This window comes from Vigna angularis, chromosome 5 (genome assembly GCF_016808095.1).
Source record: "Vigna angularis cultivar LongXiaoDou No.4 chromosome 5, ASM1680809v1, whole genome shotgun sequence".
Taxonomy (NCBI): Eukaryota; Viridiplantae; Streptophyta; class Magnoliopsida; order Fabales; family Fabaceae; genus Vigna; species Vigna angularis.
Genome location: NC_068974.1, coordinates 9817694 through 9843753, shown reverse-complemented (window position 1 = coordinate 9843753; position 26060 = coordinate 9817694). Strand labels below are relative to the sequence as shown.

General features: G+C 46.8%; 70 non-coding genes and 1 pseudogene across 70 annotated transcripts; all 71 read right to left on the bottom strand.

Annotated features, from left to right (window-relative positions):
* Positions 1-383: 383 nt before the first annotated feature.
* Positions 384-502, bottom strand: LOC128197181 (5S ribosomal RNA). The gene has a single exon (XR_008249587.1). It is a non-coding gene; the product is annotated as a 5S ribosomal RNA (ribosomal RNA).
* Positions 503-718: 216 nt separating this feature from the next.
* LOC128197246 (5S ribosomal RNA) lies at positions 719-837 on the bottom strand. Its single transcript, XR_008249652.1, has one exon. It is a non-coding gene; the product is annotated as a 5S ribosomal RNA (ribosomal RNA).
* Positions 838-1053: 216 nt separating this feature from the next.
* On the bottom strand, positions 1054-1172 carry LOC128197222 (5S ribosomal RNA). The gene has a single exon (XR_008249628.1). It is a non-coding gene; the product is annotated as a 5S ribosomal RNA (ribosomal RNA).
* Positions 1173-1387: 215 nt separating this feature from the next.
* LOC128197083 (5S ribosomal RNA) lies at positions 1388-1506 on the bottom strand. The gene has a single exon (XR_008249489.1). It is a non-coding gene; the product is annotated as a 5S ribosomal RNA (ribosomal RNA).
* Positions 1507-1721: 215 nt separating this feature from the next.
* On the bottom strand, positions 1722-1840 carry LOC128197088 (5S ribosomal RNA). Its single transcript, XR_008249494.1, has one exon. It is a non-coding gene; the product is annotated as a 5S ribosomal RNA (ribosomal RNA).
* Positions 1841-2047: 207 nt separating this feature from the next.
* Positions 2048-2166, bottom strand: LOC128197263 (5S ribosomal RNA). Its single transcript, XR_008249668.1, has one exon. It is a non-coding gene; the product is annotated as a 5S ribosomal RNA (ribosomal RNA).
* A 215-nt stretch (positions 2167-2381) lies between these two features.
* Positions 2382-2500, bottom strand: LOC128197041 (5S ribosomal RNA). The gene has a single exon (XR_008249447.1). It is a non-coding gene; the product is annotated as a 5S ribosomal RNA (ribosomal RNA).
* Positions 2501-2716: 216 nt separating this feature from the next.
* Positions 2717-2835, bottom strand: LOC128197038 (5S ribosomal RNA). Its single transcript, XR_008249444.1, has one exon. It is a non-coding gene; the product is annotated as a 5S ribosomal RNA (ribosomal RNA).
* A 215-nt stretch (positions 2836-3050) lies between these two features.
* Positions 3051-3169, bottom strand: LOC128197091 (5S ribosomal RNA). Its single transcript, XR_008249497.1, has one exon. It is a non-coding gene; the product is annotated as a 5S ribosomal RNA (ribosomal RNA).
* A 215-nt stretch (positions 3170-3384) lies between these two features.
* On the bottom strand, positions 3385-3503 carry LOC128197146 (5S ribosomal RNA). The gene has a single exon (XR_008249552.1). It is a non-coding gene; the product is annotated as a 5S ribosomal RNA (ribosomal RNA).
* A 411-nt stretch (positions 3504-3914) lies between these two features.
* LOC128197180 (5S ribosomal RNA) lies at positions 3915-4033 on the bottom strand. The gene has a single exon (XR_008249586.1). It is a non-coding gene; the product is annotated as a 5S ribosomal RNA (ribosomal RNA).
* Positions 4034-4249: 216 nt separating this feature from the next.
* LOC128197272 (5S ribosomal RNA) lies at positions 4250-4367 on the bottom strand. Its single transcript, XR_008249677.1, has one exon. It is a non-coding gene; the product is annotated as a 5S ribosomal RNA (ribosomal RNA).
* A 215-nt stretch (positions 4368-4582) lies between these two features.
* Positions 4583-4701, bottom strand: LOC128197125 (5S ribosomal RNA). Its single transcript, XR_008249531.1, has one exon. It is a non-coding gene; the product is annotated as a 5S ribosomal RNA (ribosomal RNA).
* Positions 4702-4915: 214 nt separating this feature from the next.
* On the bottom strand, positions 4916-5034 carry LOC128197102 (5S ribosomal RNA). Its single transcript, XR_008249508.1, has one exon. It is a non-coding gene; the product is annotated as a 5S ribosomal RNA (ribosomal RNA).
* Positions 5035-5250: 216 nt separating this feature from the next.
* Positions 5251-5369, bottom strand: LOC128197212 (5S ribosomal RNA). The gene has a single exon (XR_008249618.1). It is a non-coding gene; the product is annotated as a 5S ribosomal RNA (ribosomal RNA).
* Positions 5370-5584: 215 nt separating this feature from the next.
* Positions 5585-5703, bottom strand: LOC128197216 (5S ribosomal RNA). Its single transcript, XR_008249622.1, has one exon. It is a non-coding gene; the product is annotated as a 5S ribosomal RNA (ribosomal RNA).
* A 289-nt stretch (positions 5704-5992) lies between these two features.
* Positions 5993-6111, bottom strand: LOC128197161 (5S ribosomal RNA). The gene has a single exon (XR_008249567.1). It is a non-coding gene; the product is annotated as a 5S ribosomal RNA (ribosomal RNA).
* A 216-nt stretch (positions 6112-6327) lies between these two features.
* Positions 6328-6446, bottom strand: LOC128197262 (5S ribosomal RNA). The gene has a single exon (XR_008249667.1). It is a non-coding gene; the product is annotated as a 5S ribosomal RNA (ribosomal RNA).
* A 208-nt stretch (positions 6447-6654) lies between these two features.
* On the bottom strand, positions 6655-6773 carry LOC128197004 (5S ribosomal RNA). The gene has a single exon (XR_008249410.1). It is a non-coding gene; the product is annotated as a 5S ribosomal RNA (ribosomal RNA).
* A 215-nt stretch (positions 6774-6988) lies between these two features.
* LOC128197128 (5S ribosomal RNA) lies at positions 6989-7107 on the bottom strand. Its single transcript, XR_008249534.1, has one exon. It is a non-coding gene; the product is annotated as a 5S ribosomal RNA (ribosomal RNA).
* A 409-nt stretch (positions 7108-7516) lies between these two features.
* On the bottom strand, positions 7517-7635 carry LOC128197179 (5S ribosomal RNA). The gene has a single exon (XR_008249585.1). It is a non-coding gene; the product is annotated as a 5S ribosomal RNA (ribosomal RNA).
* A 216-nt stretch (positions 7636-7851) lies between these two features.
* LOC128197271 (5S ribosomal RNA) lies at positions 7852-7969 on the bottom strand. Its single transcript, XR_008249676.1, has one exon. It is a non-coding gene; the product is annotated as a 5S ribosomal RNA (ribosomal RNA).
* A 215-nt stretch (positions 7970-8184) lies between these two features.
* LOC128197187 (5S ribosomal RNA) lies at positions 8185-8303 on the bottom strand. The gene has a single exon (XR_008249593.1). It is a non-coding gene; the product is annotated as a 5S ribosomal RNA (ribosomal RNA).
* Positions 8304-8519: 216 nt separating this feature from the next.
* Positions 8520-8637, bottom strand: LOC128197270 (5S ribosomal RNA). Its single transcript, XR_008249675.1, has one exon. It is a non-coding gene; the product is annotated as a 5S ribosomal RNA (ribosomal RNA).
* Positions 8638-8852: 215 nt separating this feature from the next.
* Positions 8853-8971, bottom strand: LOC128197185 (5S ribosomal RNA). The gene has a single exon (XR_008249591.1). It is a non-coding gene; the product is annotated as a 5S ribosomal RNA (ribosomal RNA).
* A 214-nt stretch (positions 8972-9185) lies between these two features.
* Positions 9186-9304, bottom strand: LOC128197035 (5S ribosomal RNA). Its single transcript, XR_008249441.1, has one exon. It is a non-coding gene; the product is annotated as a 5S ribosomal RNA (ribosomal RNA).
* A 216-nt stretch (positions 9305-9520) lies between these two features.
* On the bottom strand, positions 9521-9639 carry LOC128197211 (5S ribosomal RNA). The gene has a single exon (XR_008249617.1). It is a non-coding gene; the product is annotated as a 5S ribosomal RNA (ribosomal RNA).
* Positions 9640-9854: 215 nt separating this feature from the next.
* Positions 9855-9973, bottom strand: LOC128197215 (5S ribosomal RNA). The gene has a single exon (XR_008249621.1). It is a non-coding gene; the product is annotated as a 5S ribosomal RNA (ribosomal RNA).
* Positions 9974-10262: 289 nt separating this feature from the next.
* LOC128197160 (5S ribosomal RNA) lies at positions 10263-10381 on the bottom strand. The gene has a single exon (XR_008249566.1). It is a non-coding gene; the product is annotated as a 5S ribosomal RNA (ribosomal RNA).
* Positions 10382-10597: 216 nt separating this feature from the next.
* On the bottom strand, positions 10598-10716 carry LOC128197261 (5S ribosomal RNA). Its single transcript, XR_008249666.1, has one exon. It is a non-coding gene; the product is annotated as a 5S ribosomal RNA (ribosomal RNA).
* A 208-nt stretch (positions 10717-10924) lies between these two features.
* LOC128197066 (5S ribosomal RNA) lies at positions 10925-11043 on the bottom strand. The gene has a single exon (XR_008249472.1). It is a non-coding gene; the product is annotated as a 5S ribosomal RNA (ribosomal RNA).
* Positions 11044-11258: 215 nt separating this feature from the next.
* LOC128197047 (5S ribosomal RNA) lies at positions 11259-11377 on the bottom strand. The gene has a single exon (XR_008249453.1). It is a non-coding gene; the product is annotated as a 5S ribosomal RNA (ribosomal RNA).
* A 215-nt stretch (positions 11378-11592) lies between these two features.
* LOC128197129 (5S ribosomal RNA) lies at positions 11593-11711 on the bottom strand. The gene has a single exon (XR_008249535.1). It is a non-coding gene; the product is annotated as a 5S ribosomal RNA (ribosomal RNA).
* A 214-nt stretch (positions 11712-11925) lies between these two features.
* Positions 11926-12044, bottom strand: LOC128197134 (5S ribosomal RNA). The gene has a single exon (XR_008249540.1). It is a non-coding gene; the product is annotated as a 5S ribosomal RNA (ribosomal RNA).
* Positions 12045-12260: 216 nt separating this feature from the next.
* LOC128196974 (5S ribosomal RNA) lies at positions 12261-12379 on the bottom strand. The gene has a single exon (XR_008249380.1). It is a non-coding gene; the product is annotated as a 5S ribosomal RNA (ribosomal RNA).
* Positions 12380-12814: 435 nt separating this feature from the next.
* Positions 12815-12931, bottom strand: LOC128197267 (5S ribosomal RNA). Its single transcript, XR_008249672.1, has one exon. It is a non-coding gene; the product is annotated as a 5S ribosomal RNA (ribosomal RNA).
* A 219-nt stretch (positions 12932-13150) lies between these two features.
* Positions 13151-13269, bottom strand: LOC128197275 (5S ribosomal RNA; annotated as a pseudogene).
* A 521-nt stretch (positions 13270-13790) lies between these two features.
* Positions 13791-13912, bottom strand: LOC128197199 (5S ribosomal RNA). Its single transcript, XR_008249605.1, has one exon. It is a non-coding gene; the product is annotated as a 5S ribosomal RNA (ribosomal RNA).
* A 215-nt stretch (positions 13913-14127) lies between these two features.
* LOC128197255 (5S ribosomal RNA) lies at positions 14128-14246 on the bottom strand. The gene has a single exon (XR_008249661.1). It is a non-coding gene; the product is annotated as a 5S ribosomal RNA (ribosomal RNA).
* Positions 14247-14499: 253 nt separating this feature from the next.
* On the bottom strand, positions 14500-14618 carry LOC128197198 (5S ribosomal RNA). The gene has a single exon (XR_008249604.1). It is a non-coding gene; the product is annotated as a 5S ribosomal RNA (ribosomal RNA).
* Positions 14619-14834: 216 nt separating this feature from the next.
* On the bottom strand, positions 14835-14953 carry LOC128197219 (5S ribosomal RNA). Its single transcript, XR_008249625.1, has one exon. It is a non-coding gene; the product is annotated as a 5S ribosomal RNA (ribosomal RNA).
* Positions 14954-15168: 215 nt separating this feature from the next.
* Positions 15169-15287, bottom strand: LOC128197237 (5S ribosomal RNA). The gene has a single exon (XR_008249643.1). It is a non-coding gene; the product is annotated as a 5S ribosomal RNA (ribosomal RNA).
* Positions 15288-15495: 208 nt separating this feature from the next.
* On the bottom strand, positions 15496-15614 carry LOC128197078 (5S ribosomal RNA). Its single transcript, XR_008249484.1, has one exon. It is a non-coding gene; the product is annotated as a 5S ribosomal RNA (ribosomal RNA).
* Positions 15615-15829: 215 nt separating this feature from the next.
* LOC128197206 (5S ribosomal RNA) lies at positions 15830-15948 on the bottom strand. The gene has a single exon (XR_008249612.1). It is a non-coding gene; the product is annotated as a 5S ribosomal RNA (ribosomal RNA).
* Positions 15949-16161: 213 nt separating this feature from the next.
* On the bottom strand, positions 16162-16280 carry LOC128197113 (5S ribosomal RNA). Its single transcript, XR_008249519.1, has one exon. It is a non-coding gene; the product is annotated as a 5S ribosomal RNA (ribosomal RNA).
* Positions 16281-16496: 216 nt separating this feature from the next.
* Positions 16497-16615, bottom strand: LOC128197268 (5S ribosomal RNA). Its single transcript, XR_008249673.1, has one exon. It is a non-coding gene; the product is annotated as a 5S ribosomal RNA (ribosomal RNA).
* A 209-nt stretch (positions 16616-16824) lies between these two features.
* On the bottom strand, positions 16825-16946 carry LOC128197194 (5S ribosomal RNA). The gene has a single exon (XR_008249600.1). It is a non-coding gene; the product is annotated as a 5S ribosomal RNA (ribosomal RNA).
* Positions 16947-17162: 216 nt separating this feature from the next.
* Positions 17163-17281, bottom strand: LOC128197250 (5S ribosomal RNA). The gene has a single exon (XR_008249656.1). It is a non-coding gene; the product is annotated as a 5S ribosomal RNA (ribosomal RNA).
* Positions 17282-17534: 253 nt separating this feature from the next.
* Positions 17535-17653, bottom strand: LOC128197087 (5S ribosomal RNA). The gene has a single exon (XR_008249493.1). It is a non-coding gene; the product is annotated as a 5S ribosomal RNA (ribosomal RNA).
* A 216-nt stretch (positions 17654-17869) lies between these two features.
* LOC128197257 (5S ribosomal RNA) lies at positions 17870-17987 on the bottom strand. The gene has a single exon (XR_008249663.1). It is a non-coding gene; the product is annotated as a 5S ribosomal RNA (ribosomal RNA).
* Positions 17988-18276: 289 nt separating this feature from the next.
* On the bottom strand, positions 18277-18395 carry LOC128197174 (5S ribosomal RNA). The gene has a single exon (XR_008249580.1). It is a non-coding gene; the product is annotated as a 5S ribosomal RNA (ribosomal RNA).
* Positions 18396-18605: 210 nt separating this feature from the next.
* Positions 18606-18724, bottom strand: LOC128197203 (5S ribosomal RNA). The gene has a single exon (XR_008249609.1). It is a non-coding gene; the product is annotated as a 5S ribosomal RNA (ribosomal RNA).
* Positions 18725-18940: 216 nt separating this feature from the next.
* LOC128197236 (5S ribosomal RNA) lies at positions 18941-19059 on the bottom strand. Its single transcript, XR_008249642.1, has one exon. It is a non-coding gene; the product is annotated as a 5S ribosomal RNA (ribosomal RNA).
* Positions 19060-19244: 185 nt separating this feature from the next.
* On the bottom strand, positions 19245-19363 carry LOC128197003 (5S ribosomal RNA). Its single transcript, XR_008249409.1, has one exon. It is a non-coding gene; the product is annotated as a 5S ribosomal RNA (ribosomal RNA).
* A 215-nt stretch (positions 19364-19578) lies between these two features.
* Positions 19579-19697, bottom strand: LOC128197239 (5S ribosomal RNA). Its single transcript, XR_008249645.1, has one exon. It is a non-coding gene; the product is annotated as a 5S ribosomal RNA (ribosomal RNA).
* Positions 19698-19910: 213 nt separating this feature from the next.
* LOC128197190 (5S ribosomal RNA) lies at positions 19911-20029 on the bottom strand. Its single transcript, XR_008249596.1, has one exon. It is a non-coding gene; the product is annotated as a 5S ribosomal RNA (ribosomal RNA).
* Positions 20030-20245: 216 nt separating this feature from the next.
* LOC128197063 (5S ribosomal RNA) lies at positions 20246-20364 on the bottom strand. The gene has a single exon (XR_008249469.1). It is a non-coding gene; the product is annotated as a 5S ribosomal RNA (ribosomal RNA).
* A 215-nt stretch (positions 20365-20579) lies between these two features.
* Positions 20580-20698, bottom strand: LOC128197238 (5S ribosomal RNA). The gene has a single exon (XR_008249644.1). It is a non-coding gene; the product is annotated as a 5S ribosomal RNA (ribosomal RNA).
* Positions 20699-20911: 213 nt separating this feature from the next.
* On the bottom strand, positions 20912-21030 carry LOC128197189 (5S ribosomal RNA). The gene has a single exon (XR_008249595.1). It is a non-coding gene; the product is annotated as a 5S ribosomal RNA (ribosomal RNA).
* A 215-nt stretch (positions 21031-21245) lies between these two features.
* Positions 21246-21364, bottom strand: LOC128197062 (5S ribosomal RNA). Its single transcript, XR_008249468.1, has one exon. It is a non-coding gene; the product is annotated as a 5S ribosomal RNA (ribosomal RNA).
* A 523-nt stretch (positions 21365-21887) lies between these two features.
* Positions 21888-22009, bottom strand: LOC128197205 (5S ribosomal RNA). The gene has a single exon (XR_008249611.1). It is a non-coding gene; the product is annotated as a 5S ribosomal RNA (ribosomal RNA).
* A 209-nt stretch (positions 22010-22218) lies between these two features.
* Positions 22219-22337, bottom strand: LOC128197157 (5S ribosomal RNA). The gene has a single exon (XR_008249563.1). It is a non-coding gene; the product is annotated as a 5S ribosomal RNA (ribosomal RNA).
* Positions 22338-22791: 454 nt separating this feature from the next.
* On the bottom strand, positions 22792-22910 carry LOC128197158 (5S ribosomal RNA). The gene has a single exon (XR_008249564.1). It is a non-coding gene; the product is annotated as a 5S ribosomal RNA (ribosomal RNA).
* A 216-nt stretch (positions 22911-23126) lies between these two features.
* On the bottom strand, positions 23127-23245 carry LOC128197133 (5S ribosomal RNA). The gene has a single exon (XR_008249539.1). It is a non-coding gene; the product is annotated as a 5S ribosomal RNA (ribosomal RNA).
* Positions 23246-23461: 216 nt separating this feature from the next.
* On the bottom strand, positions 23462-23580 carry LOC128197094 (5S ribosomal RNA). The gene has a single exon (XR_008249500.1). It is a non-coding gene; the product is annotated as a 5S ribosomal RNA (ribosomal RNA).
* Positions 23581-23799: 219 nt separating this feature from the next.
* Positions 23800-23918, bottom strand: LOC128197240 (5S ribosomal RNA). Its single transcript, XR_008249646.1, has one exon. It is a non-coding gene; the product is annotated as a 5S ribosomal RNA (ribosomal RNA).
* A 453-nt stretch (positions 23919-24371) lies between these two features.
* On the bottom strand, positions 24372-24490 carry LOC128197166 (5S ribosomal RNA). The gene has a single exon (XR_008249572.1). It is a non-coding gene; the product is annotated as a 5S ribosomal RNA (ribosomal RNA).
* A 216-nt stretch (positions 24491-24706) lies between these two features.
* Positions 24707-24825, bottom strand: LOC128197037 (5S ribosomal RNA). The gene has a single exon (XR_008249443.1). It is a non-coding gene; the product is annotated as a 5S ribosomal RNA (ribosomal RNA).
* A 216-nt stretch (positions 24826-25041) lies between these two features.
* Positions 25042-25160, bottom strand: LOC128197093 (5S ribosomal RNA). The gene has a single exon (XR_008249499.1). It is a non-coding gene; the product is annotated as a 5S ribosomal RNA (ribosomal RNA).
* Positions 25161-25413: 253 nt separating this feature from the next.
* On the bottom strand, positions 25414-25532 carry LOC128197221 (5S ribosomal RNA). The gene has a single exon (XR_008249627.1). It is a non-coding gene; the product is annotated as a 5S ribosomal RNA (ribosomal RNA).
* Positions 25533-25751: 219 nt separating this feature from the next.
* Positions 25752-25870, bottom strand: LOC128197168 (5S ribosomal RNA). The gene has a single exon (XR_008249574.1). It is a non-coding gene; the product is annotated as a 5S ribosomal RNA (ribosomal RNA).
* Positions 25871-26060: the final 190 nt, after the last annotated feature.

Below are 26060 nucleotides of genomic sequence, written 5' to 3'. Positions count from 1 at the left end.
CGGCTTCGGCAGCGTGTACAAGTTTCAAGACTTCGAGACACGCGTGCGAGTGACCTGAGGTGGATGGTTTGGATCCGAAAAAGCCGTGATAACAGTTTGTTGGAGTCGTGTAGGCGGTACTTTGGAACTTGGTTGCAACTAACAAGGACGGAAAAAAACGTAGAAAAGAAAAAAAAAACGTCAAAAAAGTGGTGCAACACGAGGACTTCCCAGGAGGTCACCCATTCTAGTACTACTCTCGCCCAAGCACGCTTAACTGCGGAGTTCTCATGGGATCCGCCATGATAACAGTTTGTTGGAGTCGTGTAGGCGGTACTTTGGAACTTGGTTGCAACTAACAAGGACGGAAAAAAACGTAGAAAAGAAAAAAAAACGTCAAAAAAGAGGTGCATAACGAGGACTTCCAAGGAGGTCACCCATCCTAGTACAACTCTTGCCCAAGCACGCTTAACTGCGGAGTTCTGATGGGATCCGGTGCATTAGTGCTGGTATGATCGCACTTGTCAATCTTTGCACGATCAATGTACATATGGCTTCGGCAGCGTGTACAAGTTTCAAGACTTCGAGACACGCGTGCGAGTGACCTGAGGTGGATGGTTTGGATCCGAAAAAGCCGTGATAACAGTTTGTTGGAGTCGTGTAGGCGGTACTTTGGAACTTGGTTGCAACTAACAAGGACGGAAAAAAACGTAGAAAAGAATAAAAAAACGTCAAAAAAGAGGTGCAACAAGAGAACATCCCAGGAGGTCACCCATCCTAGAACTACTCTTTCCCAAGCACGCTTAACTGCGGAGTTCTGATGGGATCCGATGCATTAGCGCTGGTACGATCGCACCTACAAATGTTTGCACGATCAATGTACATATGGCTTCGGCAGCGTGTACAAGTTTCAAGACTTCGAGTCACGCGTGCGAGTGACCTGAGGTGGATGGTTTGGATCCGAAAAAGCCGTGATAACAGTTTGTTGGAGTTGTGTAGGCGGTACTTTGGAACTTGGTTGCAACTAACAAGGACGGGAAAAAACGTAGAAAAGAAAAAAAAAACGTCAAAAAAGAGGTGGAACACGAGGACATCCCAGGAAGTCACCCATCCTAGTACTACTCTCGCCCAAGCTCGCTTAACTGCGGAGTTCTGATGGGATCCGGTGCATTAGCGCTAGTATGATCGCACCTACCAATGTTTGCACGATCAATCTACATATGGCTTCGGCAGCGTGTACAAGTTTCAAGACTTCGAGACACGCGTGCGAGTGACCTGAGGTGGATGGTTTGGATCCGAAAAAGCCGTGATAACAGTTTGTTGGAGTCGTGTAGGCGGTACTTTGGAACTTGGTTGCAACTATTAAGGACGGAAAAAAACGTAGAAAAGAAAAAAAAAACGTCAAAAAGAGGTGCAACACGAGGACTTCCCAAGAGGTCACCCATCCTAGTACTACTCTTGCCCAAGCACGCTTAACTGCAGAGTTTTGATGGGATCCGGTGCATTAGTGCTGGTATGATCGCACCTGTCAATCTTTGCACGATCAATGTACATATGGCTTCGGCAGCGTGTACAAGTTTCAAGACTTCGAGACACGCGTGCGAGTGACCTGAGGTGGATGGGTTGGATCCGAAAAAGCCGTGATAACAGTTTGTTGGAGTCGTGTAGGCGGTACTTTGGATCTTGGTTGCAACTAACAAGGACAGAAAAAAACGTAGAAAAGAAAAAAAAATGTCAAAAAAGAGGTGCAACACGAGGCCTTCCCACGAGCTCACCCATCCTAGTACTACTCTCGCCCAAGCACGCTTAACTGCGGAGTTCTGATGGGATCCTGTGCATTAGTGCTGGTATGATCGCACCTGCCAATCTTTGCACGATCAATGTACATATGGCATCGGCAGCGTGTACAAGTTTCAAGACTTCGAGACACGCGTGCGAGTGATCTGAGGTGGATGGTTTCGATCCGAAAAAGCCGTGATAACAGTTTGTTGGACTCGTGTAGGCGGTACTTTGGAACTTGGTTGAAACTAACAAGGACGGAAAGAAAAGAAAAAAAAATGTCAAAAAAGAGGTGCAACACGAGGACATCCCAGGAAGTCACGCATCCTAGTACTACTCTCGCCAAAGCACGCTTAACTGCGGAGTTCTGATGGGATTCGGTGCATTAGCGCTAGTATGATCGCACCTACCAATGTTTGCACGATCAATGTACATATGTATTCGGCAGCGTGTACAAGTTTCAAGACTTTGAGACACGCGTGCGAGTGACCTGAGGTGGATGGTTTGGATCCGAAAAAGCCGTGATAACAGTTTGTTGGAGTCGTGTAGGCGGTACTTTGGAACTTTGTTGCAACTATTAAGGACGGAAAAAAACGTAGAAAAGAAAAAAAAAATGTCAAAAAGAGGTGCAACACGAGGACTTCCCAAGAGGTCTCCCATCCTACTACTACTCTTGCCCAAGCACGCTTAACTGCGGAGTTCTGATGGGATCCGGTGCATTAGTGCTGGTATAATCGCACCTGTCAATCTTTGCACGATCAATGTACATATGGCTTCGGCAGCGTGTACAAGTTTCAAGACTTCGAGACACGCGCGCGAGTGACCTGAGGTGGATGGTTTGGATCCGAAAAAGCCGTGATAACAGTTTGTTGGAGTCGTGTAGGCGGTACTTTGGAACTTGGTTGCAACTAACAAGGACAGAAAAAAATGTAGAAAAGAAAAAAAAAATGTCAAAAAATAGGTGCAACACGAGGACTTCCCAGGAGATCACCCATCGTAGCACTACTCTCGCCCAAGCACGCTTAACTGCGGAGTTCTGATGGGATCCGGTGCATTAGTGCTGGTATGATCGCACCTGCCAATCTTTGCACGATCAATGTACATATGCCTTCGGCAGCGTGTACAAGTTTCAAGACTTCGAGACACGCGTGCGAGTGACCTGAGGTGGATGGTTTGGATCCGAAAAAGCCGTGATAACAGTTTGTTGGAGTCGTGTAGGCGGTACTTTGGAACTTGGTTGCAACTAACAGGACGGAAAAAAACGTAGAAAAGAAAAAAAAAACGTCAAAAAAGAGGTGCTACACGAGGACTTCCCAGGAGGTCACCCATCCTAGTACTGCTCTCGCCCAAGCACGCTTAGCTACGGAGTTCTGATGGGATCTGGTACATTAGTGCTGGTATGATCGCACCTGCCAATCTTTGCACGATCAATGTACATATGGCTTCGGCAACGTGTACAAGTTTCAAGACATCGAGACACGCGTGCGAGTGACCTGAGGTGGATGGTTTGGATCCGAAAAAGCCGTGATAACAGTTTGTTGGAGTCGTGTAGGCGGTACTTTGGAACTTGGTTGCAACTAACAAGGACGGAAAAAAACGTAGAAAAGAAAAAAAAACGTCCAAAAAGAGGTGCAAAACAAGGACTTCCCAGGAGGTCACCCATCCTAGTACTACTCTCGCCCAAGCACGCTTAACTCCGGAGTTCTTATGGGATCCGGTGCATTAGCGCTGGTATGATGACACCTACCAATGTTTGCACGATCAATGTACATACGGCTTCGGCAGCGTGTACAAGTTTCAAGACTTCGAGACACGCGTGCGAGTGACCTGAGGTGGATGGTTTGGATCCGAAAAAGCCGTGATAACAGTTTGTTGGAGTCGTGTAGGCGGTACTTTGGAACTTGGTTGCAACTAACAAGGACGGAAAAAAACGTAGAAAAGAAAAAAAAAACGTCAAAAAAGTGGTGCAACACGAGGACTTCCCAGGAGGTCACCCATTCTAGTACTACTCTCGCCCAAGCACGCTTAACTGCGGAGTTCTCATGGGATCCGCCATGATAACAGTTTGTTGGAGTCGTGTAGGCGGTACTTTGGAACTTGGTTGCAACTAACAAGGACGGAAAAAAACGTAGAAAAGAAAAAAAAACGTCAAAAAAGAGGTGCATAACGAGGACTTCCAAGGAGGTCACCCATCCTAGTACAACTCTTGCCCAAGCACGCTTAACTGCGGAGTTCTGATGGGATCCGGTGCATTAGTGCTGGTATGATCGCACTTGTCAATCTTTGCACGATCAATGTACATATGGCTTCGGCAGCGTGTACAAGTTTCAAGACTTCGAGACACGCGTGCGAGTGACCTGAGGTGGATGGTTTGGATCCGAAAAAGCCGTGATAACAGTTTGTTGGAGTCGTGTAGGCGGTACTTTGGAACTTGGTTGCAACTAACAAGGACGGAAAAAAACGTAGAAAAGAATAAAAAAACGTCAAAAAAGAGGTGCAACAAGAGAACATCCCAGGAGGTCACCCATCCTAGTACTACTCTTGCCAAGCACGCTTAAGTGCGGAGTTCTGATGGGATCCGGTGCTTTAGTGCTAGTATGATCGCACCTGCCATTCTTTGCACGATCAATGTACATATGGCTTCGGCAGCGTGTACAAGTTTCAAGACTTCGAGACACGCGTGCGAGTGACCTGAGGTGGATGGTTTGGATCCGAAAAAGCCGTGATAACAGTTTGTTGGAGTCGTGTAGGCGGTACTTTGGAACTTGGTTGCAACTAACAAGGACAGAAAAAAACGTAGAAAAGAAAAAAAAATGTCAAAAAAGAGGTGCAACACGAGGACTTCCAAGGAGGTCACCCATCCTAGTACTACTCTTGCGCATGCACGCTTAACTGCGGAGTTCTGATGGGATCCGGTGCATTAGTGCTGGTATGATCGCACCTGTCAATCTTTGCACGATCAATGTACATATGGCTTCGGCAGCGTGTACAAGTTTCAAGACTTCGAGACACGCGTGCGAGTGACCTGAGGTGGATGGTTTGGATCCGAAAAAGCCGTGATAACAGTTTGTTGGAGTCGTGTAGGCGGTACTTTGGATTCTGGTTGCAACTAACAGGACGGAAAAAAACGTAGAAAAGAAAAAAAAACGTCAAAAAAGAGGTGCTACACGAGGACTTCCCAGGAGGTCACCCATCCTAGTACTGCTCTCACCCAAGCACGCTTAACTACGGAGTTCTGATGGGATCCGATGCATTAGTGCTGGTATGATCGCACCTGCCAATCTTTGCACGATCAATGTACATATGGCTTCGGCAACGTGCACAAGTTTCAAGACTTCGAGACACGCGTGCGAGTGACCTGAGGTGGATGGTTTGGATCCGAAAAAGCCGTGATAACAGTTTGTTGGAGTCGTGTAGGCGGTACTTTGGAACTTGGTTGCAACTAACAAGGACGGAAAAAAACGTAGAAAAGAAAAAAAAAACGTCAAAAAAGAGGTGCAACACGAGCACTTCCCAGGAGGTCACCCATCCTAGCACTTCTCTTGCCCAAGCACGCTTATCTGCGGAGTTCTGATGGGATCCGGTGCATTAGTGCTGGTATGATCTCACCTGCCAATATTTGCACGATCAATGTACATATGGCTTCGGCAGCGTGTACAAGTTTCAAGACTTCGAGACACGCATGCGAGTGACCTGAGGTGGATGGTTTCGATCCGAAAAAGCCGTGATAACAGTTTGTTGGAGTCGTGTAGGCGGTACTTTGGAACTTGGTTGCAACTAACAAGCACGGAAAAAAACGTACAAAAGAAAAAAAAACGTCAAAAAAGAGGTGCATAACGAGGACTTCCTAGGAGGTCACCCATCCTAGTACTACTCTCGCCCAAGCACGCTTCACTGCGGAGTTCTGATGGGATCCGATGCATTACCGCTGGTATGATCGCACCTGCCAATCTTTGCACGATCAATGTACATATGGCTTTGGCAGCGTGTACAAGTTTCAAGACTTCGAGACACGCGTGCGAGTGACCTGAGGTGGATGGTTTGGATCCGAAAAAGCCGTGATAACAGTTTGATGGAGTCGTGTAGGCGGTACTTTGGAACTTGGTTGCAACTAACAAGGACGGAAAAAAACGTAGAAAAGAAAAAAAAACGTCAAAAAAGAGGTGCAACACGAGGACTAAACAAAACGTCAAAAAAGAGGTGCAACACGAGGACTAAAAAAAACGTCAAAAAAGTGGTGCAACACGAGGACTTCCAAGGAGGTCACCCATCCTAATACTACTCTCGCCAAAGCACGCTTAACTGCGGAGTTCTAATGGGATCCGGTGCATTAGTGCAGGTATGATCGCACCTGCCAATCTTTGCACGATCAATGTACATATGGCTTCGGCAGCGTGTACAAGTTTCAAGACTTCGAGACACGCGTGCGAGTGACCTGAGGTGGATGGTTTGGATCCGAAAAAGCCGTGATAACAGTTTGTTGGAGTCGTGTAGGCGGTACTTTGGAACTTGGTTGCAACTAACAAGGACGGGAAAAAACGTAGAAAAGAAAAAAAAAATGTCAAAAAAGAGGTGCAACACGAGGACATCCCAGGAAGTCACCCATCCTAGTACTACTCTCGAACAAGCACGCTTAACTGCGGATTTCTGATGGGATCCTGTGCATTAGTGCTGGTATGATCGCACCTGCCAATCATTGCACGATCAATGTACATATGGCTTCGGCAGCGTGTACAAGTTTCAAGACTTCGAGACACGCGTGCGAGTGACCTGAGGTGGATGGTTTCGATCCGAAAAAGCCGTGATAACAGTTTGTTGGAGTCGTGTAGGCGGTACTTTGGAACTTGGTTGAAACTAACAAGGACGGAAAGAAAAGAAAAAAAAAATTTCAAAAAAGTGGTGCAACACGAGGACTTCCCAGGAGGTCACCCATCCTAGTACTACTCTCGCCCAAGCACGCTTAACTACGGAGTTCTGATGGGATCCGGTGCATTAGTGCTGGGATGATCACACCTACCAATCTTTGCACGATCAATGTACATATGGCTTCGGCAGCGTGTACAAGTTTAAAGACTTCGAGACACGCGTGCGAGTGACCTGAGGTGGATGGTTTGGATCCGAAAAAGCCGTGATAACAGTTTGTTGGAGTCGTGTAGGCGGTACTTTGGATCTTGGTTGCAACTAACAAGGACAGAAAAAAACGTAGAAAAGAAAAAAAAATGTCAAAAAAGAGGTGCAACACGAGGACTTCCAAGGAGGTCACCCATCCTAGTACTACTCTTGCGCATGCACGCTTAACTACGGAGTTCTGATGGGATCCGGTGCATTAGTGCTGGTATGATCGCACCTGTCAATCTTTGCACGATCAATGTACATATGGCTTCGGCAGCGTGTACAAGTTTCAAGACTTCGAGACACGCGTGCGAGTGACCTGAGGTGGATGGTTTGGATCCGAAAAAGCCGTGATAACAGTTTGTTGGAGTCGTGTAGGCGGTACTTTGGATTCTGGTTGCAACTAACAGGACGGAAAAAAACGTAGAAAAGAAAAAAAAACGTCAAAAAAGAGGTGCTACACGAGGACTTCCCAGGAGGTCACCCATTCTAGTACTACTCTCGCCCAAGCACGCTTAACTGCGGAGTTCTCATGGGATCCGCCATGATAACAGTTTGTTGGAGTCGTGTAGGCGGTACTTTGGAACTTGGTTGCAACTAACAAGGACGGAAAAAAACGTAGAAAAGAAAAAAAAACGTCAAAAAAGAGGTGCATAACGAGGACTTCCAAGGAGGTCACCCATCCTAGTACAACTCTTGCCCAAGCACGCTTAACTGCGGAGTTCTGATGGGATCCGGTGCATTAGTGCTGGTATGATCGCACTTGTCAATCTTTGCACGATCAATGTACATATGGCTTCGGCAGCGTGTACAAGTTTCAAGACTTCGAGACACGCGTGCGAGTGACCTGAGGTGGATGGTTTGGATCCGAAAAAGCCGTGATAACAGTTTGTTGGAGTCGTGTAGGCGGTACTTTGGAACTTGGTTGCAACTAACAAGGACGGAAAAAAACGTAGAAAAGAATAAAAAAACGTCAAAAAAGAGGTGCAACAAGAGAACATCCCAGGAGGTCACCCATCCTAGTACTACTCTTGCCAAGCACGCTTAAGTGCGGAGTTCTGATGGGATCCGGTGCTTTAGTGCTAGTATGATCGCACCTGCCATTCTTTGCACGATCAATGTACATATGGCTTCGGCAGCGTGTACAAGTTTCAAGACTTCGAGACACGCGTGCGAGTGACCTGAGGTGGATGGTTTGGATCCGAAAAAGCCGTGATAACAGTTTGTTGGAGTCGTGTAGGCGGTACTTTGGAACTTGGTTGCAACTAACAAGGACAGAAAAAAACGTAGAAAAGAAAAAAAAATGTCAAAAAAGAGGTGCAACACGAGGACTTCCAAGGAGGTCACCCATCCTAGTACTACTCTTGCGCATGCATGCTTAACTGCGGAGTTCTGATGGGATCCGGTGCATTAGTGCTGGTATGATCGCACCTGTCAATCTTTGCACGATCAATGTACATATGGCTTCGGCAGCGTGTACAAGTTTCAAGACTTCGAGACACGCGTGCGAGTGACCTGAGGTGGATGGTTTGGATCCGAAAAAGCCGTGATAACAGTTTGTTGGAGTCGTGTAGGCGGTACTTTGGAACTTGGTTGCAACTAACAAGGACGGAAAAAAACGTAGAAAAGAATAAAAAAACGTCAAAAAAGAGGTGCAACAAGAGAACATCCCAGGAGGTCACCCATCCTAGTACTACTCTTGCCAAGCACGCTTAAGTGCGGAGTTCTGATGGGATCCGGTGCTTTAGTGCTAGTATGATCGCACCTGCCATTCTTTGCACGATCAATGTACATATGGCTTCGGCAGCGTGTACAAGTTTCAAGACTTCGAGACACGCGTGCGAGTGACCTGAGGTGGATGGTTTGGATCCGAAAAAGCCGTGATAACAGTTTGTTGGAGTCGTGTAGGCGGTACTTTGGAACTTGGTTGCAACTAACAAGGACAGAAAAAAACGTAGAAAAGAAAAAAAAATGTCAAAAAAGAGGTGCAACACGAGGACTTCCAAGGAGGTCACCCATCCTAGTACTACTCTTGCGCATGCATGCTTAACTGCGGAGTTCTGATGGGATCCGGTGCATTAGTGCTGGTATGATCGCACCTGTCAATCTTTGCACGATCAATGTACATATGGCTTCGGCAGCGTGTACAAGTTTCAAGACTTCGAGACACGCGTGCGAGTGACCTGAGGTGGATGGTTTGGATCCGAAAAAGCCGTGATAACAGTTTGTTGGAGTCGTGTAGGCGGTACTTTGGATTCTGGTTGCAACTAACAGGACGGAAAAAAACGTAGAAAAGAAAAAAAAACGTCAAAAAAGAGGTGCTACACGAGGACTTCCCAGGAGGTCACCCATCCTAGTACTGCTCTCGCCCAAGCACGCTTAACTACGGAGTTCTGATGGGATCCGATGCATTAGTGCTGGTATGATCGCACCTGCCAATCTTTGCACGATCAATGTACATATGGCTTCGGCAACGTGCACAAGTTTCAAGACTTCGAGACACGCGTGCGAGTGACCTGAGGTGGATGGTTTGGATCCGAAAAAGCCGTGATAACAGTTTGTTGGAGTCGTGTAGGCGGTACTTTGGAACTTGGTTGCAACTAACAAGGACGGAAAAAAACGTAGAAAAGAAAAAAAAAACGTCAAAAAAGAGGTGCAACACGAGCACTTCCCAGGAGGTCACCCATCCTAGCACTTCTCTTGCCCAAGCACGCTTATCTGCGGAGTTCTGATGGGATCCGGTGCATTAGTGCTGGTATGATCTCACCTGCCAATATTTGCACGATCAATGTACATATGGCTTCGGCAGCGTGTACAAGTTTCAAGACTTCGAGACACGCATGCGAGTGACCTGAGGTGGATGGTTTCGATCCGAAAAAGCCGTGATAACAGTTTGTTGGAGTCGTGTAGGCGGTACTTTGGAACTTGGTTGCAACTAACAAGCACGGAAAAAAACGTAGAAAAGAAAAAAAAACGTCAAAAAAGAGGTGCATAACGAGGACTTCCTAGGAGGTCACCCATCCTAGTACTACTCTCGCCCAAGCACGCTTCACTGCGGAGTTCTGATGGGATCCGATGCATTACCGCTGGTATGATCGCACCTGCCAATCTTTGCACGATCAATGTACATATGGCTTTGGCAGCGTGTACAAGTTTCAAGACTTCGAGACACGCGTGCGAGTGACCTGAGGTGGATGGTTTGGATCCGAAAAAGCCGTGATAACAGTTTGATGGAGTCGTGTAGGCGGTACTTTGGAACTTGGTTGCAACTAACAAGGACGGAAAAAAACGTAGAAAAGAAAAAAAAACGTCAAAAAAGAGGTGCAACACGAGGACTAAACAAAACGTCAAAAAAGAGGTGCAACACGAGGACTAAAAAAAACGTCAAAAAAGTGGTGCAACACGAGGACTTCCAAGGAGGTCACCCATCCTAATACTACTCTCGCCAAAGCACGCTTAACTGCGGAGTTCTAATGGGATCCGGTGCATTAGTGCAGGTATGATCGCACCTGCCAATCTCTGCACGATCAATGTACATATGGCTTCGGCAGCGTGTACAAGTTTCAAGACTTCGAGACACGCGTGCGAGTGACCTGAGGTGGATGGTTTGGATCCGAAAAAGCCGTGATAACAGTTTGTTGGAGTCGTGTAGGCGGTACTTTGGAACTTGGTTGCAACTAACAAGGACGGGAAAAAACGTAGAAAAGAAAAAAAAAATGTCAAAAAAGAGGTGCAACACGAGGACATCCCAGGAAGTCACCCATCCTAGTACTACTCTCGAACAAGCACGCTTAACTGCGGATTTCTGATGGGATCCTGTGCATTAGTGCTGGTATGATCGCACCTGCCAATCATTGCACGATCAATGTACATATGGCTTCGGCAGCGTGTACAAGTTTCAAGACTTCGAGACACGCGTGCGAGTGACCTGAGGTGGATGGTTTCGATCCGAAAAAGCCGTGATAACAGTTTGTTGGAGTCGTGTAGGCGGTACTTTGGAACTTGGTTGAAACTAACAAGGACGGAAAGAAAAGAAAAAAAAAATTTCAAAAAAGTGGTGCAACACGAGGACTTCCCAGGAGGTCACCCATCCTAGTACTACTCTCGCCCAAGCACGCTTAACTACGAAGTTCTGATGGGATCCGGTGCATTAGTGCTGGGATGATCACACCTACCAATCTTTGCACGATCAATGTACATATGGCTTCGGCAGCGTGTACAAGTTTAAAGACTTCGAGACACGCGTGCGAGTGACCTGAGGTGGATGGTTTGGATCCGAAAAAGCCGTGATAACAGTTTGTTGGAGTCGTGTAGGCGGTACTTTGGATCTTGGTTGCAACTAACAAGGACAGAAAAAAACGTAGAAAAGAAAAAAAAATGTCAAAAAAGAGGTGCAACACGAGGACTTCCAAGGAGGTCACCCATCCTAGTACTACTCTTGCCCATGCACGCTTAACTGCGGAGGTCTGATGGGATCCGGTGCATTAGTGCTGGTATGATCGCACCTGCCAATCTTTGCACGATCAATGTACATATGGCTTCGGCAGCGTGTACAAGTTTCAAGACTTCGAGACACGCGTGCGAGTGACCTGAGGTGGATGGTTTGGATCCGAAAAAGCCATGATAACAGTTTGTTGGAGTCGTGTAGGCGGTACTTTGGAACTTGGTTGCAACTAACAAGGACGGAAAAAAACGTAGAAAAGAAAAAAAAACGTCAAAAAAGAGGTGCAACACGAGGACTTCCCAGGAGGTCACCCATCCTAGTTCTACTCTCGCCCAAGCCCGCTTAACTGCGGAGTTCTGATGGGATCTGGTGCATTAGCGCTGGTATGATCGCACCTGCCAATGTTTGCACGATCATTGTACATATGGCTTTGGCAGCGTGTACAAGTTTAAAGACTTCGAGACACGCGTGCGAGTGACCTGAGGTGGATGGTTTGGATCCGAAAAAGCCGTGATAACAATTTGTTGGAGTCGTAAAGGCGGTACTTTGGAACTTGGTTGCAACTAACAAGGACGGAAAAAAACGTAGAAAAGAAAAAAAAACGTCAAAAAGAGGTGCAACACGAGGACTTCCCAGGAGGTCACCCATCCTAGTACTACTCTTTCCCAAGCACGCTTATCTGTGGAGTTCTAATGGGATCCAGTGCATTAGTGCTGGTATGATCGCACCTGCCAATCTTTGCACGATCAATGTACATATGGCTTCGGCAGCGTGTACAAGTTTCAAGACTTCGAGACACGCGTGCAAGTGACCTGAGGTGGATGGTTTGGATCCGAAAAAGCCGTGATAACAGTTTGTTGGAGTCGTGTAGGCGGTACTTTGGAACTTGGATGCAACTAACAAGGACGGAAAAAAACGTAGAAAGGAAAAAAAAAACGTCAAAAAAGAGGTGCAACACGAGGACTTCATAGGAGGTCACCCATCCTAGTACTACTCTCGCCCAAGCACGCTTAACTGCGGAGTTCTGATGGGATCCGGTGCATTAGCGCTGGTATGATCGCACCTGCCAATGTTTGAACGATCAATGTACATATGGCTTCGGCAGCGTGTACAAGTTTCAAGACTTCGAGACACGCGTACGAGTGACCTGTGGTGGATGGTTTGGATCCGAAAAAGTCGTGATAACGGTTTGTTAGAGTCGTGTAGGCGGTACTTTGGAACTTGGTTGCAACTAACATGGACGGAAAAAAACATAGAAAAGAAAAAAAAAACGTCAAAAAAGAGGTGCAACACAAGGACTTCCCAGGAGGTCACCCATCCTAGTACTACTCTCGCCCAAGCACGCTTAACTGCGGAGTTCTGATGAGGACTTCCCAGGAGGTCACCCATCCTAGTACTACTCTCGCCCAAGCACGCTTAACTGCGGAGTTCTGATGAGGACTTCCCAGGAGGTCACCCATCCTAGTACTACTCTTTCCCGCCCAAGCACGCTTAACTGCGGAGTTCTGATGAGGACTTCCCAGGAGGTCACCCATCCTAGTACTACTCTTTCCCAAGCACGCTTAACTGCGGAGTTCTGATGGGATCCGGTTCATTAGTGCTGGTATGATCGCAACTGCCAATCTTTGCACGATCAATGTACATATGGCTTCGGCAGCGTGTACAAGTTTCAAGACTTCGAGACACGCGTGCGAGTGACCTGAGGTGGATGGTTTGGATCCGAAAAAGCCGTGATAAAAGTTTGGTGGAGTCGTGTAGGCGGTACTTTGGAACTTGGTTGCAACTAACAAGGACGGAAAAAAACGTAGAAAAGAAAAAAAAAACAACGTCAAAAAAGCGGTGCAACACGAGGACTTCCCAGGAGGTCACCCATCCTAGTACTACTCTCTCCCAAGCACGCCTAACGGCGTGGTTCTGATGGGATCCGGTGCATTAGTGCTGGTATGATCGCACCTGCCAATCTTTGCACGATCAATGTACATATGGCTTCGGCAGCGTGTACAATTTTCAAGACTTCGAGACACGCGTGCGAGTGACGTGAGGTGGATGGTTTGGATCCGAAAAAGCCGTGATAACAGTTTGTTGGAGTCGTGTAGGCGGTACTTTGGAACTTGGTTGCAACTAACAAGGACGGAAAAAAACGTAGAAAAGAAAAAAAAAACGTCAAAAAAGAGGTGCAACACGAGGACTTCCCAGGAGGTCACCCATCCTAGTACTACTCTCGCCGGATCCGGTGCATTAGTGCTGGTATGATCGCACCTACCAATCTTTGCACGATCAATGTACATATGTTTTCGGCAGCGTGTAAAAGTTTCAAGACTTCGAGACACGCGTGCGAGTGACCTGAGGTGGATGGTTTCGATCCGAAAAAGCCGTGATAACAGTTTGTTGGTGTCGTGTAGGCGGTACTTTGGAACTTGGTTGCAACTAACAAGGACGGAAAAAAACGTAGAAAAGAAAAAAAAACGTCAAAAAAGAGGTGCAACACGAGGACTTCCCAGGAGGTCCTGACCCATCCTAGTAATACTCTTGCCCAAGCACGCTTAACTGCGGAGTTCTGATGGGATCCGGTGCATTAGTGCTGGTATGATCGCACCTGCCAATCGTTGCACGATCAATGTACATATGGCTTCGGCAGCGTGTACAAGTTTAAAGACTTCGAGACACGCGTGCGAGTGACCTGAGGTGGATGGTTTGGATCCGAAAAAGCCGTGATAACAGTTTGTTGGAGTCGTGTAGGCGGTACTTTGGAACTTGGTTGCAACTAACAAGCACGGAAAAAAACGTAGAAAAGAAAAAAAAACGTCAAAAAAGAGGTGCATAACGAGGACTTCCTAGGAGGTCACCCATCCTAGTACTACTCTCGCCCAAGCACGCTTAACTGCGGAGTTCTGATGGGATCCGATTAATTACCGCTGGTATGATCGCACCTGCCAATATTTGCACGATCAATGTACATATGGCTTTGGCAGCGTGTACAAGTTTCAAGACTTCGAGACACGCGTGTGAGTGACCTGAGGTGGATGGTTTGGATCCGAAAAAGCCGTGATAACAGTTTGTTGGAGTCGTGTAGGCGGTACTTTGGAACTTGGTTACAACTAACAAGGACGGAAAAAAACGTAGAAAAGAAGAAAAAAAACGTCAAAAAAGAGGTGCAACACGAGGACTAAAAAAACGTCAAAAAAGAGGTGCAACACGAGGACTTCCCAAGAGGTCACCCATCCTAATACTACTCTCGCCAAAGAACGCTTAACTGCAGAGTTCTGATGGGATCCGGTACATTAGTGCTGGTATGATCGCACCTGCCAATCTTTGCACGATCAATGTACATACGGCTTCGGCAGCGTGTACAAGTTTCAAGACTTCGAGACACGCGTGCGAGTGACCTGAGGTGGATGGTTTGGATCCGAAAAAGCCGTGATAACAGTTTGTTGGAGTCGTGTAGGCGGTACTTTGGAACTTGGTTGAAACTAACAAGGACGGAAAAAAATGTATAAAAGAAAAAAAAAATGTCAAAAAATAGGTACAACACGAGGACTTTCCAGGAGATCACCCATCGTAGCACTACTCTCGCCCAAGCATGCTTAACTGCGGAGTTCTGATGGGATCCGGTGCATTAGTGCTGGTATGATCGCACCTGCCAATCTTTGCACGATCAATGTACATATGCCTTCGGCAGCGTGTACAAGTTTCAAGACTTCGAGACACGCGTGCGAGTGACCTGAGGTGGATGGTTTGGATCCGAAAAAGCCGTGATAACAGTTTGTTGGAGTCGTGTAGGCGGTACTTTGGAACTTGGTTGCAACTAACAAGGACGGGAAAAAACGTAGAAAAGAAAAAAAAACGTCAAAAAAGAGGTGCAACACGAGGACATCCCAGGAAGTCACCCATCCTAGTACTACTCTCGCACAAGCACGCTTAACTGCGGATTTCTGATGGGATCCTGTGCATTAGTGCTGGTATGATCGCACCTGCGAATCTTTGCACGATCAATGTACATATGGCTTCGGCAGCGTGTACAAGTTTCAAGACTTCGAGACACGCGTGCGAGTGACCTGAGGTGGATGGTTTCGATCCGAAAAACCCGTGATAACAGTTTGTTGGACTCGTGTAGGCGGTACTTTGAAACTTGGTTGAAACTAACAAGGACGGAAAGAAAAGAAAAAAAAAATGTCAAAAAAGAGGTGCAACAAGAGGACTTCCCAAGAGGTCACCCATCCTAGTACTACTCTCGCCCAAGCACGCTTAACTACGGAGTTCTGATGGGATCCGGTGCATTAGTGCTGGGATGATCACACCTGCCAATCTTTGCACGATCAATGTACATATGGCTTCGGCAGCGTGTACATGTTTCAAGACTTCGAGACACGCGTGCGAGTGACCTGAGGTGGATGGTTTGGATCCGAAAAAGCCGTGATAACAATTTGTTGGAGTCGTGTAGGCGGTACTTTGGAACTTGGTTGCAACTAACAAGGACGGAAAAAAACGTAGAAAAGAAAAAAAAATGTCAAAAAAGAGGTGCAACACGAGGACTTCCAAGGAGGTCACCCATCCTAGTTCTACTCTCGCCCAAGCCCGCTTAACTGCGGAGTTCTGATGGGATCCAGTGCATTAGCGCTGGTATGATCGCAACTGCCAATGTTTGCACGATCATTGTACATATGGCTTCGGCAGCGTGTACAAGTTTCAAGACTTCGAGACACGCGTGCGAGTGACCTGAGGTGGATGGTTTGGATCCGAAAAAGCCGTGATAACAATTTGTTGGAGTCGTGTAGGCGGTACTTTGGAACTTGGTTGCAACTAACAAGGACGGAAAAAAACGTAGAAAAGAAAAAAAACGTCAAAAAAAGGTGCAACACGAGGACTTCCCAGGAGGTCACCCATCATAGTATTACTCTCGCCCAAGCACGCTTAACTGCGGAGTTCTGATGGGATCCACTGCATTAGCGCTGGTATGATCGCACCTGCCAATGTTTGCACGATCAATGTACATATGGCTTCGGCAGCGTGTACAAGTTTCAAGACTTCGAGACACGCGTGCGAGTGACCTGAGGTGGATGGTTTGGATCTGAAAAAGCCGTGATAACAGTTTGTTGGAGTCGTGTAGGCGGTACTTTGGAACTTGGTTGCAACTAACAAGGACGGGAAAAAACGTACAAAAGAAAAAAAAAACGTCAAAAAAGAGGTGCAACACGAGGACATCCCAGGAAGTCACCCATCCTAGTACTACTCTCGCACAAGCACGCTTAACTGCGGATTTCTGATGGGATCCTTTGCATTAGTGCTGGTATGATCGCACCTGCCAATCTTTGCACGATCAATGTACATATGGCTTCGGCAGCGTGTACAAGTTTAAAGACTTCGAGACACGCAGGCGAGTGACCTGAGGTGGATGGTTTGGATCCGAAAAAGCCGTGATAACAGTTTGTTGGACTCGTGTAGGCGGTACTTTGGAACTTGGTTGCAACTAACAAGGACGGAAAGAAAAGAAAAAAAAAAATGTCAAAAAAGAGGTGCAACACGAGGACTTCCCAGGAGGTCCTGACCCATCCTAGTACTACTCTTGCCCAAGCACGCTTAACTGCGGAGTTCTGATGGGATCCTGTGCATTAGTGCTGGTATGATCGCACCTGCCAATCGTTGCACGATCAATGTACATATGGCTTCGGCAGCGTGTACAAGTTTAAAGACTTCGAGACACGCGTGCGAGTGACCTGAGGTGGATGGTTTGGATCCGAAAAAGCCGTGATAACAGTTTGTTGGAGTCGTGTAGGCGGTACTTTGGAACTTGTTTGCAACTAACAAGCACAGAAAAAAACGTAGAAAAGAAAAAAAAAACGTCAAAAAAGAGGTGCATAACGAGGACTTCCTAGGAGGTCACCCATCCTAGTACTACTCTCGCCCAAGCACGCTTACCTGCGGAGTTCTGATGGGATCCGATGCATTACCGCTGGTATGATCGCACTTGCCAATCTTTGCACGATCAATGTACATATGGCTTTGGCAGCGTGTACAAGTTTCAAGACTTCGAGACACGCGTGCGAGTGACCTGAGGTGGATGGTTTGGATCCGAAAAAGCCGTGATAACAGTTTGTTGGAGTCGTGTAGGCGGTACTTTGGAACTTGGTTACAACTAACAAGGACGGAAAAAAAACGTAGAAAAGAAAAAAAAAACGTCAAAAAAGAGGTGCAACACGAGGACTAAAAAAACGTCAAAAAAGAGGTGCAACACGAGGACTTCCCAGGAGGTCACCCATCCTAATACTACTCTCGCCAAAGCACGCTTAACCGCGGAGTTCTGATGGGATCCGGTGCATTAGTGCTGGTATGATCGCACCTGCCAATCTTTGCACGATCAATGTAGATACGGCTTCGGCAGCGTGTACAAGTTTCAAGACTTCGAGACACGCGTGCGAGTGACCTGAGGTGGATGGTTTGGATCCGAAAAAGCCGTGATAACAGTTTGTTGGAGTCGTGTAGGCGGTACTTTGGAACTTGGTTGCAACTAACAAGGACGGAAAAAAACGTAGAAAAGAAAAAAAAAACGTCAAAAAAGAGGTGCAACAAGAGAACTTCACAGGAGGTCACCCATCCTAGTACTACTCTTGCCAGGCACGCTTAACTGCGGAGTTCTGATGGGAACCAGTGCTTTAGTGCTGGTATGATCGCACCTACCATTCTTTGCACGATCAATGTACATATGGCTTCGGCAACGTGTACAAGTTTCAAGACTTCGAAACACGCGTGCGAGTGACCTGAGGTGGATGGTTTGGATCCGAAAAAGCCGTGATAACAGTTTGTTGGAGTCGTCTAGGCGGTACTTTGGAACTTGGTTGCAACTAACAAGGACGGAAAAAAACGTAGAAAAGAAAAAAAAACGTCAAAAAAGAGGTGCAACACGAGGACTAAACAAAACGTCAAAAAAGAGGTGCAACACGAGGACTAAAAAAAACGTCAAAAAAGAGGTGCAACACGAGGACTTCCCAGGAGGTCACCCATCATAGTACTACTCTCGCTCAAGCATGCTTAACTGCGGAGTTCTGATGGGATCCACTGCATTAGCGCTGGTATGATCGCACCTGCCAATGTTTGCACGATCATTGTACATATGGCTTCGGCAGCGTGTACAAGTTTCAAGACTTCGAGACACGCGTGCGAGTGACCTGAGGTGGATGGTTTGGATCCGAAAAAGCCGTGATAACAATTTGTTGGAGTCGTGTAGGCGGTACTTTGGAACTTGGTTGCAACTAACAAGGACGGAAAAAAACGTAGAAAAAAAAAACGTCAAAAAGAGGTGCAACACGAGGACTTCCCAGGAGGTCACCCATCCTAGTACTACTCTTTCCCAAGCACACTTAACTGTGGAGTTCTAATGGGATCCAGTGCATTAGTGATGGTATGATCGCACCTGCCAATCGTTGCACGATCAATGTACATATGGCTTCGGCAGCGTGTACAAGTTTCAAGACTTCGAGACACGCGTGCGAGTGACCTGAGGTGGATGGTTTGGATCCGAAAAAGCCGTGATAACAGTTTGTTGGAGTCGTGTAGGCGGTACTTTGGAACTTGGTTGCAACTAACAAGGACGGGAAAAAACGTACAAAAGAAAAAAAAAACGTCAAAAAAGAGGTGCAACACGAGGACATCCCAGGAAGTCACCCATCCTAGTACTACTCTCGCACAAGCACGCTTAACTGCGGATTTCTGATGGGATCCTGTGCATTAGTGCTGGTATGATCGCACCTGCCAATCTTTGCACGATCAATGTACATATTCAAGACTTCGAGACACGCGTGCGAGTGACCTGAGGTGGATGGTTTGGATCCGAAAAAGCCGTGATAACAGTTTGTTGGACTCGTGTAGGCGGCACTTTGGAACTTGGTCGCAACTAACAAGGACGGAAAGAAAAGAAAAAAAAAATGTCAAAAAAGAGGTGCAACACGAGGACTTCCCAGGAGGTCACCCATCCTAGTACTACTCTCGCCCAAACACGCTTAACTACGGAGTTCTGATGGGATCCGGTGCATTAGTGCTGGGATGATCACACCTGCCAATCTTTGCACGATCAATGTACATATGGCTTCGGCAGCGTGTACAAGTTTCAAGACTTCGAGACACGCGTGCGAGTGACCTGAGGTGGATGGTTTGGATCCGAAAAAGCCGTGATAACAGTTTGTTGGAGTCGTGTAGGCGGTACTTTGTGTCTTGGTTGCAACTAACAAGGACAGAAAAAAACGTAGAAAAGAAAAAAAAATGTCAAAAAAGAGGTGCAACACGAGGACTTCCAAGGAGGTCACACATCCTAGTTCTACTCTCGCCCAAGCCCGCTTAACTGCGGAGTTCTGATGGGATCCAGTGCATTAGCGCTGGTATGATCGCACCTGCCAATGTTTGCACGATCATTGTACATATGGCTTTGGCAGCGTGTACAAGTTTCAAGACTTCGAGACACGCGTGCGAGTGACCTGAGGTGGATGGTTTGGATCCGAAAAAGCCGTGATAACACTTTGTTGGAGTCTTGTAGGCGGTACTTTGGAACTTGGTTGCAACTAACAAGGACGGAAAAAAACGTAGAAAAGAAAAAAAACGTCAAAAAGAGGTGCAACACGAGAACTTCCCAGGAGGTCACCCATCCTTGTACTACTCTTTCCCAAGCACGCTTATCTGTGGAGTTCTAATGGGATCCAGTGCATTAGTGCTGGTATGATCGCACCTGCCAATCGTTGCACGATCAATGTACATATGGCTTCGGCAGCGTGTACAAGTTTCAAGACTTCGAGACACGCGTGCGAGTGACCTGAGGTGGATGGTTTGGATCCGAAAAAGCCATGATAACAGTTTGGTGGAGTCGTGTAGGCGGTTCTTTGGAACTTGGTTGCAACTAACAAGCACGGAAAAAAACGTAGAAAAGAAAAAAAAAACGTCAAAATAGAGGTGCAACACGAGGACTTCCCAGGAGGTCACCCATCCTAGTTCTACTCTCGCCCAAGCCCGCTTAACTGCGGAGTTCTGATGGGATCCGGTGCATTAGTGCTGGTATGATCGCACCTGCTAATCTTTGCACGATCAATGTACATATGGCTTCGGCAGCGTGTACAAGTTTCAAGACTTCGAGACACGCGTGCGAGTGACCTGAGGTGGATGGTTTGGATCCGAAAAAGCCGTGATAACAGTTTGTTGGAGTCGTGTAGGCGGTACTTTGTGTCTTGGTTGCAACTAACAAGGACAGAAAAAAACGTAGAAAAGAAAAAAAAATGTCAAAAAAGAGGTGCAACACGAGGACTTCCAAGGAGGTCACACATCCTAGTTCTACTCTCGCCCAAGCCCGCTTAACTGCGGAGTTCTGATGGGATCCAGTGCATTAGCGCTGGTATGATCGCACCTGCCAATGTTTGCACGATCATTGTACATATGGCTTTGGCAGCGTGTACAAGTTTCAAGACTTCGAGACACGCGTGCGAGTGACCTGAGGTGGATGGTTTGGATCCGAAAAAGCCGTGATAACACTTTGTTGGAGTCGTGTAGGCGGTACTTTGGAACTTGGTTGCAACTAACAAGGACGGAAAAAAACGTAGAAAAGAAAAAAAACGTCAAAAAGAGGTGCAACACGAGAACTTCCCAGGAGGTCACCCATCCTTGTACTACTCTTTCCCAAGCACGCTTATCTGTGGAGTTCTAATGGGATCCAGTGCATTAGTGCTGGTATGATCGCACCTGCCAATCGTTGCACGATCAATGTACATATGGCTTCGGCAGCGTGTACAAGTTTCAAGACTTCGAGACACGCGTGCGAGTGACCTGAGGTGGATGGTTTGGATCCGAAAAAGCCATGATAACAGTTTGGTGGAGTCGTGTAGGCGGTTCTTTGGAACTTGGTTGCAACTAACAAGCACGGAAAAAAACGTAGAAAAGAAAAAAAAACGTCAAAATAGAGGTGCAACACGAGGACTTCCCAGGAGGTCACCCATCCTAGTTCTACTCTCGCCCAAGCCCGCTTAACTGCGGAGTTCTGATGGGATCCGGTGCATTAGTGCTGGTATGATCGCACCTGCTAATTTTTGCACGATCAATGTACATATGGCTTCGGCAGCGTGTACAATTTTCAAGACTTCGAGACACGCGTGCGAGTGACGTGAGGTGGATGGTTTGGATCCGAAAAATCCATGATAACAGTTTGTTGGAGTCGTGTAGGCGGTACTTTGGAACTTGGTTGCAACTAACAAGGACGGAGAAAAACGTAGAAAAGAAAAAAAAAACGTCAAAAAAGAGGTGCAACACGAGGACTTCCCAGGAGGTCACCCATCCTAGTACTACTCTCGCCGGATCCGGTGCATTAGTGCTGGTATGATCGCACCTACCAATCTTTGCACGATCAATGTACATATGGCTTCGGCAGCGTGTAAAAGTTTCAAGACTTCGAGACACGCGTGCGAGTGACCTGAGGTGGATGGTTTCGATCCGAAAAAGCCGTGATAACAGTTTGTTGGTGTCGTGTAGGCGGTACTTTGGAACTTGGTTGCAACTAACAAGGACGGAAAAAAACGTAGAAAAGAAAAAAAAAAACGTCAAAAAAGAGGTGCAACACGATGACTTCCCAGGAGGTCCTGACCCATCCTAGTACTACTCTTGCCCAAGCACGCTTAACTGCGGAGTTCTGATGGGATCCGGTGCATTAGTGCTGGTATGATCGCACCTGCCAATCGTTGCACGATCAATGTACATATGGCTTCGGCAGCGTGTACAAGTTTAAAGACTTCGAGACACGCGTGCGAGTGACCTGAGGTGGATGGTTTGGATCCGAAAAAGCCGTGATAAAAGTTTGTTGGAGTCGTGTAGGCGGTACTTTGGAACTTGGTTACAACTAACAAGGACGGAAAAAAAAAGAAAAAAAAAACATCAAAAAAGAAGTGGAACACGAGGACTTCCCAGGAGGTCACCCATCATAGTACTACTCTCGCCCAAGCACGCTTTACTGCAGAGTTCTGATGGGATCCGATGCATTAGTGCTGGTATGATCGCACCTGCCAATCTTTGCACGATCAATGTACATATGGCTTCGGTAGCGTGTACAATTTTCAAGACTTCGAGACACGCGTGCGAGTGACGTGAGGTGGATGGTTTGGATCCGAAAAAGCCGTGATAACAGTTTGTTGGAGTCGTGTAGGCGGTACTTTGGAACTTTGTTGCAACTAACAAGGACGGAAAAAAACGTAGAAAAGAAAAACAAAACGTCAAAAAAGAGGTGCAACACGAGGACTAAACAAAACGTCAAAAAAGAGGTGCAACACGAGGACTTCCCAGAAGGTCACCCATCCTAATAATACTCTCGCCAAAGCACGTGACCTGAGGTGGATAATTTCGATCCGAAAAAGCCGTGATAACAGTTTGTTGGAGTCATGTAGGCGGTACTTTGGAACTTGGTTGCCACTAACAAGGACGGAAAAAAACATAGAAAAGAAAAAAAAAACGTCAAAAAAGAGGTGCAACACGAGGACTTCCCAGGAGGTCACCCATCCTAATACTACTCTCGCCAAAGCACGCTTAATTGTGGAGTTCTGATGGGATCCGGTGCATTAGTGCTGGTATGATCGCACCTGCCAATCTTTGCACGATCAATGTACATACGGCTCTGGCAGCGTGTAAAAGTTTCAAGACTTCGAGACACGCGTGCGAGTGACCTGAGGTGGATGGTTTGGATCCGAAAAAGCCGTGATAATAGTTTGTTGGAGTCGTGTAGGCGGTACTTTGGAACTTGGTTGCAACTAACAAGGACGGAAAAAAACGTAGAAAAGAAAAAAAAAATGTCAAAAAATAGGTGCAACACGAGGACTTCCCAGGAGATCACCCATCGTAGCACTACTCTCGCCCAAGCACGCTTAACTGCGGAGTTTTGATGGGATCCGGTGCATTAGTGCTGGTATGATCGCACCTGCCAATCTTTGCACGATCAATGTATATATGCCTTCGGCAGCGTGTACAAGTTTTAAGACTTCGAGACACGCGTGCGAGTGACCTGAGGTGGATGGTTTGGATCCGAAAAAGCCGTGATAACAGTTTGTTGGAGTCGTGTAGGCGGTACTTTGGAACTTGGTTGCAACTAACAAGGACGGAAAAAAACGTAGAAAAGAAAAAAAAAACGTCAAAAAAGAGGTGCTACACGAGGACTTCCCAGGAGGTCATCCATCCTAGTACTGCTCTCGCCCAAGCACGCTTAACTGCGGAGTTCTGATGGGATCCGATGCATTAGTGCTGGTATGATCGCACCTGCCAATCTTTGCACGATCAATGTACATATGGCTTCGGCAACGTGTACAAGTTTCAAGACTTCGAGACACGCGTGCAAGTGACCTGAGGTGGATGGTTTGCATCCGAAAAAGCCGTGATAACAGTTTGTTGGAGTCGTGTAGGCGGTACTTTGGAACTTGGTTGCAACTAACAAGGACGAAAAAAAACGTAGAAAAGAAAAAAAAAACAACGTCAAAAAAGCGGTGCAACACGAGGACTTCCCAGGAGGTCACCAATCCTAGTACTACTCTCGCCCAAGCACGCCTCACGGCGAAGTTCTGATGGGATCCGGTGCATTAGTGCTGGTATGATTGCACCTGCCAATCTTTGCACGATCAATGTACATATGGCTTCGGCAGCGTGTACAATTTTCAAGACTTCGAGACACGCGTGCGAGTGACGTGAGGTGGATGGTTTGGATCCGAAAAAGCCGTGATAACAGTTTGTTGGAGTCGTGTAGGCGGTACTTTGGAACTTTGTTGCAACTAACAAGGACGGAAAAAAACGTAGAAAAGAAAAAAAAACGTCAAAAAAGAGGTGCAACACGAGGACTAAACAAAACGTCAAAAAAAAGGTGCAACACGAGGACTTCCCAGAAGGTCACCCATCCTAATAATACTCTCGCCAAAGCACGTGACCTGAGGTGGATGGTTTGGATCCGAAAAAGCCGTGATGACAGTTTGTTGGAGTCATGTAGGCGGTACTTTTGAACTTGGTTGCAACTAACAAGGACGGAAAAAAACGTAGAAAAGAAAAAAAAAACGTCAAAAAAGAGGTGCAACACGAGGACTTCCCAGGAGGTCACCCATCCTAATACTACTCTCGCCAAAGCATGCTTAACTGCGGAGTTCTGATGGGATCCGGTGCATTAGTGTTGGTATGATCGCACCTGCCAATCTTTGCACGATCAATGTACATACGGCTCTGGCAGCGTGTACATGTTTCAAGACTTCGAGACACGCGTGCGAGTGACCTGAGGTGGATGGTTTGGATCCGAAAAAGCCGTGATAACAGTTTGTTGGAGTCGTGTAGGCGGTACTTTGGAACTTGGTTGCAACTAACAAGGACGGAAAAAAACGTAGAAAAGAAAAAAAAAATGTCAAAAAATAGGTGCAACACGAGGACTTCCCAGGAGATCACCCATCGTAGCACTACTCTCGCCCAAGCACGCTTAACTGCGGAGTTCTGATGGGATCCGGTGCATTAGTGCTGGTATGATCGCACCTGCCAATCTTTGCACGATCAATGTATATATGCCTTCGGCAGCGTGTACAAGTTTTAAGACTTCGAGACACGCGTGCGAGTGACCTGAGGTGGATGGTTTGGATCCGAAAAAGCCGTGATAACAGTTTGTTGGAGTCGTGTAGGCAGTACTTTGGAACTTGGTTGCAACTAACAAGGACGGAAAAAAACGTAGAAAAGAAAAAAAAAACGTCAAAAAAGAGGTGCTACACGAGGACTTCCCAGGAGGTCATCCATCCTAGTACTGCTCTCGCCCAAGCACGCTTAACTGCGGAGTTCTGATGGGATCCGATGCATTAGTGCTGGTATGATCGCACCTGCCAATCTTTGCACGATCAATGTACATATGGCTTCGGCAACGTGTACAAGTTTCAAGACTTCGAGACACGCGTGCGAGTGACCTGAGGTGGATGGTTTGCATCCGAAAAAGCCGTGATAACAGTTTGTTGGAGTCGTGTAGGCGGAACTTTGGAACTTGGTTGCAACTAACAAGGACGGAAAAAAACGTAGAAAAGAAAAAAAAAACGTCAAAAAAGAGGTGCAGCACGAGGACTAAACAAAACGTCAAAAAAGAGGTGCAACACGAGGACTTCCCAGGAGGTCACCCATCCTATTACTACTCTCGTAGAAGCACGCTTCACTGCGGAGTTCTGATGGGATCCGGTGCATTAGTGCTGGTATGATCGCACCTGCCAATCTTTGCACGATCAATGTACATATGGCTTCGACAGCGTGTACAAATTTCAAGACTTCGAGACACGCGTGCGAGTGACCTGAGGTGGATGGTTTGGATCCGAAAAAGCCGTGATAACAGTTTGTTGGAGTCGTGTAGGCGGTACTTTGGAACTTGGTTGCAACTAACAAGGACGGAAAAAAACGTAGAAAAGAAAAAAAAAACAACGTCAAAAAAGCGGTGCAACACGAGGACTTCCCAGGAGGTCACCCATCCTAGTACTACTCTCGCCCAAGCACGCCTAACGGTGAAGTTCTGATGGGATCCGGTGCATTAGTGCTGGTATGATCGCACCTGCCAATCTTTGCACGATCAATGTACATATGGCTTCGGCAGCGTGTACAATTTTCAAGACTTCGAGACACGACTCGAGTGACGTGAGGTGGATGGTTTGGATCCGAAAAAGCCGTGAAAACAGTTTGTTGGAGTCGTGTAGGCGATACTTTGGAACTTTGTTGCAACTAACAAGGACGGAAAAAAACGTAG